The 9,081-nt window shown below is 45.7% G+C and overlaps 1 non-coding gene across 1 annotated transcript; it reads right to left on the bottom strand.

Moving 5' to 3' along the window:
* Positions 1-1,417: 1,417 nt before the first annotated feature.
* Positions 1,418-1,499, bottom strand: trnas-uga (transfer RNA serine (anticodon UGA)). The gene has a single exon. It is a non-coding gene; the product is annotated as a tRNA-Ser (tRNA).
* Positions 1,500-9,081: the final 7,582 nt, after the last annotated feature.

Genomic DNA, 9,081 nt, shown 5'->3' with positions numbered 1-9,081 from the left:
GTATCTAATTAAATAATTCACCACTGTGATGGGCAGGAACTGAATCTGGGTCAAATGCTGGGACAGTCACCACTATACCACCACCTGTCACTGGGCAATGTTGCCCCCTCTGTATTTATAGAACGAATACACAAACAATGAAGCGGGTGAATGTATTAAATCAGGGATTCGATATTCTTGTAACCAATATGGCTGCAATGGGAATCTTTCATATTCCGATAGATCGGGTAGAGCTGGGTAGCTCAGTCAGAAATCAGATATCTGGGGATTTCAAGATGATTACTACAATGATAATATTTAACCATGTTAATGTTCTTTTGCTCCAATTGAAATGTGTTACGAATACAGCGTTACCGTGTTGTACAACTCGCGTTCAACCAGGAGATGGCAGCAGTGCGCAATAGTTTGGATAACCTGTTTGTGTCCGCAGATCTCGACAGGAATGGAGCTGCTGCTGCACGGGCAGCTGGACAAGCAAGAGGCACTGATATTAACAAACTGCACCCGCTCCAAATAGATTCCCCAAATTATTGAACAGAACAAAAACAAGCACAAATCATATTTTAAGAAAGTATGACAGTGTCTCTGAAAACAATATACCAACACCTCATAAAGAATCGATTTGCCTAGACTAATTCAAAATCAACCGTTTCAATATCAGCCTTAATTCCTTGCCAGTTCTCAGACAGGCGCTGACGGGTTAGAAGATTGCATCACTTTTCTAGGTCCGGCTCAATAAAATCAATCACAGGCCCATGATCTGCTTTTCTCCTGTTCTCAGACACATCCACTTTCTACAAGGGCGCACTAACTGGTTTTCAGAGTAAGAGTCAGACTGCAGTCACCTCGTTCTCTCTCGATCCCTTTATCTCAGAGCCACCTCACAACCAGGAATGAAACTTCTCACAGAGCCAAGAATGGAATAGGTTGTCGATTCTTCCACTGATTCAGGACCGTCCATCACCAGGACGTGTTGGTCCAAAAGAGTTGGGATGAGATGGGGCTGAGTTTCGCTGTGTATCCAATGAGTCCCCGGAGAAGCACAAAAACAATGAGTGAGGGAGAGTGAAAGAAACAAAGAAACAGATAGAGACAAAGGAAAGAGAACAAGAAAATATTTTAAAAATATGTTCCATTTCTGCCACGATCTTTTTACCCAGAAATACATTCAGCTGAATGAAACCAAACCACGTTTCCATTCGCTGCCGTTGCTGCTTCTCCTTCCGAACGTTGCAGCAAATGTTATTATTTACTGATTGCTGTTTTGGGTGTGAGTTCCTGATTCATCTGAATATTTCGTTCAGTACCCCCCCCAAAAATGTTAAATATCTGACTGAACTTGATTAACGTTCAAACCGCTTATTTACAAACAATCGGAAAACGTACTAATTTTCGAAGAAACAATTTGAATCACAGCCGCTGCGAGCAGGATTCGAACCTGCGCGGGGAGACCCCATTGGATTTCAAGTCCAACGCCTCAACCACTCGGCCATCGCAGCTGCGTTCAACGTATCATTTATTAGTTATTTGGTCGATGGAATACATTCTAAAACCAGCCTGGAATCACTCCAGGAAGTTATTCCATTCAAGCGACCAATAGTCGGCCGGTGCAGACACGGTGGGCCGAATGGCCTTCTTCTGCACTGTAAATTCAATGATAATCTATGATTAATCTAGGAAAAAGGTTCGGCACAACATCGTGGGCCGAAGGGCCTGTACTGTGCTGTATTTTTCTAAGTTCTGATAGTGTTTATGTGAGGAGGGGTTGATACTTCGTGGAAAATGGCCATTGGATTTGGAGAGAAGCCTTGAGAGACTCGAAAATCGCAACTCCCTAAACGCACAATTCCACTGATTTAATAGTTTGTGTAACAACATCAGTTACATTGGAAATATATTAGAAATTCAAATGGAACAGGACCACACTTCCCAGTCTGGAAGAAAATTAAAATGATGGAATCTAGAAATTACGGCAAAGAAAGAGACCTGTGCAGGCCGAATGGTCACGTGATGACCTGTTGACGCAAATAACATGATCACGTGTCTGGATTCGAGCAGTTCTCCCCGGATCGCGGTCAGAGCAGAAACCAGGAGCACCTGCTCAATTATTAATTTAATTATTTTTTATTACAAGACCTTGGTCGCCAGTCATTGAGAGACCAGCATTTCTACATGGTGTCAGGAGTGGGCAGTATGGCAGAAGGACTCCACCGCATCAACCTCCTTGTATCATCGAATCGTAAAATCTCCAGAACAGAAGGAGGCCATTCGACCCAACGAGTCAACACTGACCCTCCAAATGAGCACCGCCGCTAATCTGCAATAGGTAGTGCAGCATTCCGGCTAGCTCAGTCGGTAAAGCATGGTACTTTTAATTTCAGTATCGTGGGTTCGAGCCACGTTGGGCGCTTCCATATTAGTATCTTAGAATATTCATGCTGAATTAACTGTCTTCATAACAAAAACACAAGGTTCTGTCGCTTGACTGGGAATCCAGGGGTCGAAACTAACCCTTGGTGACACGATTGAATAAATCAGGAATTGAAATTTCGTCTCCGTAATGGCGCAGAAAGGTTCTGCTTCAGACGGATCGATTTCCACAACCGGGAACACATTTACACAACAGGGAATGATTTAACACAACCAAAGAACAAAGAAATGTACAGCACAGGAACAGGCCCTTCGGCCCTCCAAGCCCGTGAAGACCATGCTGCCCGACTAAACTACAATCTTCTACACTTCCTGGGTCCGTATCCCTCTATTCCCATCCTATTCATGTATTTGTCAAGATGCCCCTTAAATGTCACTAGCGTCCCTGCTTCCACCACCTCCTCCGGTAGCGAGTTCCAGGCACCCACTACACTCTGCGTAAAAAACTTGCCTCGTACATCTACTCTAAACCTTGCCCCTCTCACCTTAAACCTAGTAATTGAACCGTCTACCCTGGGGAAAAGCCTCTGACTATCCACTCTGTCTGTGCCCCTCATAATTTTGTATACCTCTATCAGGTCTCCCCTCAACCTCCTTCGTTCCAGTGAGAAAAAACCGAGTTTATTCAACCGCTCCTCATAGCTAATGCCCTCCATACCAGGCAACATTCTGGTAAATCTCTTCTGCACCCTCTCTAAAGCCTCCACATCTTTCTGGTAGTGTGGCGACCAGAATTGAACACTATACTCCAAGTGTGGCCTAACTAAGGTTCTATATAGCTGCAACATGACTTGCCAATTCTTATACTCAATGCCCCGGCCAATGAAGGCAAGCATGCCGTATGCCTTCTTGACTACCTTCGCCACCTGTGTTGCCCTTTCAATGACCTGTAGACCTGTACTCCTAGATCTCTTTGACTTTCAATACTCTTGAGGGTTCTACCATTCACTGTATATTCCCTACCTGCATTAGACCTTCCAAAATGCATTACCTCACATTTGTCCGGATTAAACTCCGTCTGCCATCTCTCGGCCCAAGTCTCCAAACAATCTAAATCCTGCTGTATCCTCTGACAGTCCTCATCGCTATCCGCAATTCCACCAGCCTTTGTGTCGTCTGCAAACTTACTAAACAGACCAGTTACATTTTCCTCCAAATCATTTATATATACTACAAAGAGCAAAGGTCCCAGCACTGATCCCTGTGGAACACCACTGGTCACAGCCCTCCAATTAGTGCAGTGCAGTGCAAATCTGTCAACTGAAGAGTCATTTTTCCACGATAGAGAGAACAGTCACACAGCAGAGAGCTCAGTTACACAGCTGAGAGCTCAGTTACACATCAGAGAGCACGGTTACACAGCAGGATATACATTTACAAACAGGGCCTCTCTGTGTGCAGCAGAAAACACATTTTCCTAAATACCCAATTTCTCCATCTCAGTATCTTGCTGGTTTGCACTGCACCTTTTCTGTGTGTCACTGTGTGTATCCTGATAGTCTCTTTCTGTGTGACTTTCTCTATCTGTTACAGCCATGCTGATGTTACGTATTCATCTCACGTTACCCAAACAAGCATTGTGATTGATAAATACAGAAAGATTTCCACACTGACATTCAGTACCAATGTCTGATAGAGACTGAATCCCACCCTCACATACAGTACCAGACTTTGACTGAGAGGGAAACCGAGAATGGGAGGCAGTGTCATACTGGACTCGGAACTGTAACTTCCTCTCTCCACAGATGTTGCCAGACCAGCCGAGTTATCCAACATTTTATATTTCTCTTTCAGGATTTTATGAAGAATTTCCATAGCGGCATTGCCCTTGTGCTCGACGCTTCTATTTATAAAGATTGGTCCCGGATGTCTATTGTTCTGTTCGCAGCGGAGGCCAACAAACCAGAAAGAACCAAATTGACCCAATGACCCCGATAAGAAAAGCAAGGGACAAAAAAGAGTTTCTTTCGATTTTACTTTAACAACCAAACCAAATTGAACAGGAATTAAGAAGCCCATTGAGTTGATAAAATACATTTTGCTTGGGAGGTAATGGTAAAATGGTGTCAGCGGCACGCTGACCACCGGCTGGCTCGTTGGTCTAGTGGTATGATTCTCGCTTAGGATCTTCTGCTGCCATAAAATGAGAGAGATCCCGGGTACAGATTGCGGACTGTGCAAATAGCTTTTTAAAATCTGTACGATCGATATGGTGCCATTGACTGAACTCGGGAGTAGTTTGGAGGAAAGGGAGGGAGGGAGCGAGGGTCATGTTTAGAGCTTAACCACTTCTTCACGCCAGTTCTTCAGCTGCCAACAGTACAGTCGAGGTGACCCAGTTGACCTCTTCCAGAATCCTCCTCTGCCGCTTCCACTGGATGAATTTCCTCATGTTTGTCCACTGGGGGGGTTCTTCGGCTACTTGTCTGTGAAAGCAGCACCGGAAGCAGCTGTGGAGACAGATTCCAATCTCCAGGATGCAACTCTCCAATTGGATACTTCACTTTGATCAGATCTTACACTCTCGTTTAGAGAATCATTGAATAGTTACAGATCAGGCGAAATCCATTTTGCCCACCGTGTCCACGTTGGTCGCCGACAGCTGGCGGTAGTCCCGTGATAAAAACAGAAAATGCTGGAAAATCCCAGTAGGCCTGGCAGCATCTGTAGAGAGGGAAACAGAGTATGAGGAGCAGGGTCATACTTGACTCGGAACTGTAACTCTCTTTCTCTCTCCACAGATGTTGCCAGACCAGCCGAGTAATCCAACATTTTCCAATTCTCTTTCAGGATTTTATGAAGAATCTGCATTATGAAGAATGTGCTCGACGCTCCTATTTATAAAGATTGGTCCCGTGTGTCTATTGTTCTGTTCGCAGTGGAGGCCAACAAACCAGAAAGAACCAAATTGACCCAAAGATCCCGATAAGATAAGCAAGGGACAAAAAATAGTTTATTTGGATTTTACTTTAACAACCAAACCAAACCAAATCAACAGGAATTAAGAAGCCCATTGAGTTAATAAAATAAGCTTCGGTTGGGAAGTAATGGTAAGATTGTTTCAGCGGGACGTTGATCACCTTTGGTGATTCTCGCTTTGGCGATTCTCTCGTAGGCAATTCTGCTGCGATAAAATTCCAGAGGTCCCGGGTTCCAATCCCGGACGGAACCTGCAAAGCACTTTTTAACATCTGTGCGATCGATATGGTGCCATTGACTGAACGCGGGAGCAGTTTTGAGGAAAGGTAGGGAGGGACGTGTTTGGCGCTTAACCGCTCCTTGACACCTGTTATTCGGCTGCCCACAGTACAGTCGAGGTGAATCAGTTGACCTCTTCCAGAATCCTACTCTGCCGCCTCCACTGAATGAAGTTCCTCCTGTTTGTCCACTGGAGGCGTTCTTCACTGAGTTCTGAATTTGGTGCATTGGCGTGCTATAGTGAGAGTTTCGTGACTGAGGGTGTATAAGGGTTAATTTTGATCTAAAGTCTAGTCTTTCTTTTATTTAGTTAATTAATTTAAAAGTTCCTGTTTGGTTGAGAAGGTGAATTTTCAACGAGCTTTAAACAAAGGTTCTACTTGTCGGTACTTGCAGCTGGAGCTTATTAATTAGCTAATTGGATTATGCCAGTCTCCAGAGGCTAGATTCACAGTATAAAAGTGATCCAGCTACAGTGCACACTTTGTTTGCTCTGAGTGATGAATTTGGTGCATTTGACTGCTACAGTGAGTATTTGGTGACTGAGGGAGTTAGGTGAGGAGGTAGTAATGTGCTCCTTTAATTTCATTTCAGCAAAGAGCGAGAACGGAACCAGGAGTTTATAGAGTGTGTAGCTGACTGGGAGCAGAGTCAGAGGCCGGAAGTCCAGTTGATCCACAGGGCAGCTATATTCTGTAAGGCAAGAAGGGTTGGAGGCTAGGGCAGTTACATGCTCATCCTGTAGGATGTGGGTGGTGAGGGATACCACCGGTGTCCACGCTGACTGTACCTGAGGGAAGTGCACCCAACTCTACCTCCTCAGAGACCGTGTTAGGGAACTGGAGCTGGAGCTGGATGAACTTCGGATCATCCGCGAGGCAGAGGGGGTAATAGAGAATAGTTACAGGGAGGTAAGCACACCCAAGGTACAGGACAAGAGTAGCTGGATTACAGTCAGGGGAAATAAAACAAACAGGCAGACAGTGCAGGGATCCCTCGTGGCCGTTCCTCTTCAAAACAAGTATACCGTTTTGGATGCTGTTGGGGGTGGGGGGGGGGATGACCTACCGGGGGAAGGCCTTAGCGGCCAGCTCTCTGGCACTGAGTCTGGGTCTGGGGCTCAGAAGGGAAGGGGGAGAAGAGAAAAGCAATCGTAATAGGAGATTCAATGGTCAAGGGAATAGATAGGAGATTCTGTGGTCGCGAGCGAGACTCCCAGAAGGTATGTTGCCTTCCGGGTGCCTGTGCCAGGGATGTCTCGTATCGTGTCTTCAGGATCCTTAAGGGGGAGAGTGAGCAGCCAGAAGTCGTGGTGCACATTGCTATCAACGAGGTAGGTAGGAAAAAGGGTGTGGAGGTAATAAACGGAGTTAGGCTGGAAGTTAAAAGCCAGAACAGACAGAGTTGTCATCTCTGGTTTGTTGCCGGTGCAACGTGATAGCGAGGCTAGGAATAGGGAGAGAGTGCAGTTAAACACGTGGCTGCAGCAATGGTGTAGGAGGGAGGGCTTCAGGTATTTGGATAATTGGAGTGCATTCTGTGGGAGGTGGGACCTGTACAAGCAGGATGGGTTGGATCTGAACCAGAGGGGAACCAATATCTTGGGAGGGAGGTTTTCTAGTAATCTTCGGGAGGGTATAAACTAGTTTGGCTGGGGAATGGGAACCGAATTTGTAGTCCAGCAACTAAGGTAGCCGATATTCAGGACGCCAAAGCGTGTAATGAGGCAGTGGGGAAGGGAACACTGACAAAGGAGAGTACTTGCAGGCACGGAGATGGGTTGAAGTGTGTATACCTCAACGCAAGAAGCATCAGGAATAAGGTGGGTGAACTTAAGGCATGGATCGGTACTTGGGACTACGATGTGGTGGCCATCACAGAAACCTGGATAGAAGAGGGGCAGAAATGGTTGTTGGAGGTCCCTGGTTATAGATGTTTGAATACGATTAGGGAGGGTGTTAAAAGAGGTGGGGGGTGGCATTGCTAATTAGAGATAGTATAACAGCTGCAGACAGGCAGTTCGAGAAGGATCTGCCGACTGAGGTAGTATGGGTTGAAGTCAGAAATAGGAAAGGAGCGGTCACCTTGTTGGGAGTTTTCTGTGGGCCCAAATATTAGCAGAGATGTGGAGGAACAGATTGGGAAACAGATTTTGGAAAGGTGCAGAAATCACAGGGTAGTAGTCATGGGTGACTTCAACTTCCCAAACATTGAGTGGAAACTCTTTACAAAGAACTAAGAACAAAGAAAATTACAGCACAGGAACAGGCCCTGCGGCCCTCCCAGCCTGCGCCGATCCAGATCCTTCATCAAAACCTGTCGCCTATTTTCCAAGGATCTACTTCCCTCTGTTCCCCGCCCGTTCATGTATCTGTCTAGATGCATCTTAAATGACGCTATCGTGTCCGCCTCTACCAGCTCCGCTGGCAAAGCGTTCCAAACACCCACCACCCTCTGCGTAAAATACTTTCCACGCACACCTCCCTTAAACTTTCCCCCTCTCACCTTGAAATCGTGACCCTTTGTAATTGACACCCCCACTCTTGGAAAAAACTTGTTGCTATCCACCCTGTATATACCTCTCATAATTTTGTAGACCTCAATCAGGTCCCTCTTCAACCTCCGTCTTTCCAACGAAAACAATCCTAATCTACTCAACCTTTCTTCATAGCTAGCACCCTCCATACCAGGCAACATCCTGGTGAACCTCTTCTGCACCCTCTCTAAATCATCCACATCCTTCTGGTAATGTGGCGACCAGAACTGCACGCAGTATTCAAACTGTGGCCTAACCAAAGTTCTAGACAACTGTAACATGACCTGCCGAATCTTGTACTCAATACCCCGTCCGATGAAGGCAAGCATGCTGTATGCTTTTTTGACCACTCTATCGACCTGCGTTGCCACCTTCAGGGTACAATGGACCTGAACTCCCAGATCAGTCTGTACATCAATTTTCCCCAGGACTCTTCCATTAACCGTATAGTCCGCTCTTGAATTAGATCTTCCAAAATGCATCACCTCGCATTTGCATGGATTGAACTCCATCTGCCATTTCTCTGCCCAACTCTCCAATCTATTTATATTTTCCTGTATTCTCTGACAGTCCTCCACGCTATCTGCAACTCCACCAATCTTAATATCATCTACAAACTTGCTAATCAAACCACCTATTCCTTCGTCCAGATCATTTATGTATATCACAAACAACAGTGCTCCGAGCACGGATCCCTGTGGAACACCACTAGTCACCTTTCTCCGTTTTGAGACACTCCCTTCCACCACTACTCTCTGTCTCCTGTTGCCCAGCCAGTTCTTTATCCATCTAGCTAGTACACCCTGAACCCCATACGACTTCACTTTTTCCAGCAACCTGCCATGGGAAAGTTTATCAAACTCCTTACTGAAGTCCATATATATGACATCTACAGCCTTTCTCTCATCAATTAACGT

The sequence above is a fragment of the Scyliorhinus torazame genome, chromosome 24 (assembly GCF_047496885.1).
Source record: "Scyliorhinus torazame isolate Kashiwa2021f chromosome 24, sScyTor2.1, whole genome shotgun sequence".
Taxonomy (NCBI): Eukaryota; Metazoa; Chordata; class Chondrichthyes; order Carcharhiniformes; family Scyliorhinidae; genus Scyliorhinus; species Scyliorhinus torazame.
Note: the sequence above shows the minus strand (reverse complement) of the source record. Positions and strands in the feature narration are given on the sequence as shown.